The sequence below is a fragment of the Notolepis coatsorum genome, assembly GCF_963971535.1.
Source record: "Notolepis coatsorum genome assembly, chromosome: 5".
Lineage (NCBI taxonomy): Eukaryota > Metazoa > Chordata > Actinopteri > Aulopiformes > Paralepididae > Notolepis > Notolepis coatsorum.
The window spans coordinates 135,918,043-135,921,112 of NC_140169.1; positions in this window are offsets into that span (position 1 = coordinate 135,918,043).

Genomic DNA, 3,070 nt, shown 5'->3' on the forward strand with positions numbered 1-3,070 from the left:
GCTACTGTACGCGGGGAGAGTTCTGTTTGGATAGTTTAGTGTTACCAGCCGAAAGGCCTGAGGCTTGCCAACACATTAACATATTGCTAGAGGTTTGATTTGTTAAGTTAAATGTTGAGCTTTAAGTACACAGTTGTATCCTGACTGAGTGAGTGAGTGAGTGTGTGTGTGTGTGTGTGTGTGTGTGTGTGTGTGTGTGTGTGTGTGTGTGTGTGTGTGTGTGTGTGTGTGTGTTGTGTGTGTGTGTGTGTGTGGTGAGTGAGTGAGTGTTTCTGTGTGTGTGTGTGTGTGTGTGTGTGTGTGTGTGCGTGTGTGTGAGTGAGTGAGTGTGCGCCTCTTTGTGTGTGTGTGTGTGTGTGTGTGTGTGTGTGTGTGTGTGTGTGTGTGTGTGTGTGTGTGTGCGTGAGTGAGTGAGTGAGTGAGTGTGTGTGTGTGTGTGTGTGTGTGTGTGGGTGCGTGAGTGAGTGAGTGTGTGTGTGTGTGTGTGTGTGCGTGAGTGAGTGAGTGAGTGAGTGTGTGTTTCTGTGTGTGTGTGTGTGTGTGTGTGAGTGAGTGAGTGAGTGTGTGTTTCTGTGTGTGTGTGTGTGTGTGGGGTGCGCGCGCGCGTGTGTGTGCCGCGCGCGAGTGTGTGTGTGTGCAATGTGTGTGTTCACCATGTGTACGAGTGTGTGACTGGTCCCACATGTTGAACTCCCGCTGAACCGATCCGTCTGATTCCGCTGTTTATTGAGTGGAAACCGATATCTTTAAGGCCTTCATTTCATGCTACATTACGTGAGGTACATTCAATAGCTCCGGCATCATGGTTGGTATGTTCCACTCCTTGCCCTGGGTGATTTTAACATGTTGCATCTCTCTCTCTCTCTCTCTCTCTCTCTCTCTCTCTCTCTCTCTCTCTCTCTCTCTCTCTCTCTCTCTCTCTCTCTCCTCTCTCTCTCTCTCTCTCTCTCTCTCTCTCTCTCTCTCTCTCTCTCTCTCTCTCTCTCTCCTCTCTCTCTCTCTCTCTCTCTCTCTCTCTCTCTCTCTCTCCCGGACCAGCCCTGCTTATATACAGCCCTGGAGGGCTGCTTGGACCCTTTTATTTTATTCCGTGTGAGTTTTATACGCCCATTAATGGGCGTAGAAATTCACACTGGCGGTGGCCGAGTTTTATCATCCCCATCTCAATGTGTGACTTGACATAAGCAGCACTGCATTAAACCCTCACCCCTGGAAACTAGATTGTTACCCAGAATAGGCCCAAGACTGTGTGTGTGTGTGTGTGTGTGTGTGTGTGTGTGTGTGTGTGTGTGTGTGTGTGTGTGTGTGTGTGTGTGTGTGTGTGTGTGTGTGTGTGTGTGTGTGTGTGTGTGTGTGTGTGTGTGTGCGTGCATGTGTGTGTGTTTCAGTATTTCTGACCAGCCGCCTCCTTCTCGTGATGAGCAAGATTTACAATTTCCCTCCTGAGTGTACTAAGTGCACACACACACAGTACTGAATGCACACGCACACAGTACTAAGTGCACACAAACACAGTTACTGAGTGCACACACACACACACGCACACACACACACACACACACACACACGCGCACACACACACACGCGCACACGCACACACACACACAGTCATTATGCAGGAACGCACTCCCGGGTACAGAGGTGCGCTTTTATCATCTGACATTTACCATTTAGTCTCACATCCGTGTTTCCTTTCAACCCTGTAGTTGAGCCATAATAACAGTCACTCAACGTTCCTCAGCATCCCGGCTCCTTCGCCGTACAGCCCGTCGTCTTAGGCCACCCGTCTGAGAGAGAGAGAGGACAGTGTTGTGGAGAGACTATACTATCTAAAGAGACAAGAGGAAGTACCAGGCTTATTTCTTGGTTATTATGGCATGAAGTGGCTGCTATACCGATGTTTATTGTGTCGTTATCGGCCTATCTGCGTCATCGTATCGTTGTTGTCTTGTTTATATTTATATTTACATTTACATTTAGCTGACACTTTTAAACCAAAGCGATTTACAAGTTCTGCACAACAGGTCGGCATCAAGGGTACAACTCTCTAGCAGCTAAGATTGTAAGATTGTTCGTCCAACAAAACAGACAAAGCCAGCTGGTGGGGTGAAAACACAAGCCGCTGCTGAAATACAATACAGTATAAAATTACCCCTTTTCTCTCCCACGTCACCTTTCGAATCCTCCGGTCGACGAACGCTCAGTGCTGCCACCACTGGTCGCCAATAAAGTCAGCACCTCGACCTGACAGGTTAACGGTGATAGTAATGTGTTTTATTACCAGTGGTGGCAGCACCGAGCGTTGGTCGAGCTTTCCCAGAAAACCACAGAAGAACATCTTGGCTGGATTTGAAAGGGGGCTTCTTAGAGGAAAGGGTTTGTTATAGAGCTTTGTATATATAATGCATACAAAGCGCGTCAATAGAACTATAGATCCAAGTCTATTCTGGATATGGCAGACGCAGCTAGCACGGTTTCCTATGTGGGAGCAGAGGTGCTGCTTAGCCACGGTGGGTAAACTAACTGTAGTCTGTCTCCATGGCTGCTCACTTGTGGGTCTATAAAAGAATAGGCCCACCTTTGTTTTAACAAAATATTTATAAATCCTAGAGTAGACCTAGGCCTGGTAGCTAACATTTCTGAGCCTAATTTATGTCACACATCAAGTCAAGAGCTCTGTCTTCCCAACTAAAAGCTCTCATGAGAAGTAGCGGTGGCCTCTTTGTGTGTGTGTGTGTGTGTGTGTTCTCTCTGGTAATCTAAAACACATGTGACAGGATGATTACTTTTTTCTCCGCTCTCTCATTAGCTACCAGTGGATACTGACCTAGCTCCTTTATATCAGTGGATAGTGGCCTAGCTCCTATCCTATATATCAGTGGATACTGACCTAGCTCATATATCAGTGGATACTGACCTAGCTCCTGTATAAATATCAGTGGATACTGACCTAGCTCCTGTATAAATATCAGTGGATACTGACCTAGCTCCTGTATAAATATCAGTGGATACTGACCTAGCTCCTGTATAAATATCAGTGGATACTGACCTAGCTCCTGTATAAATATCA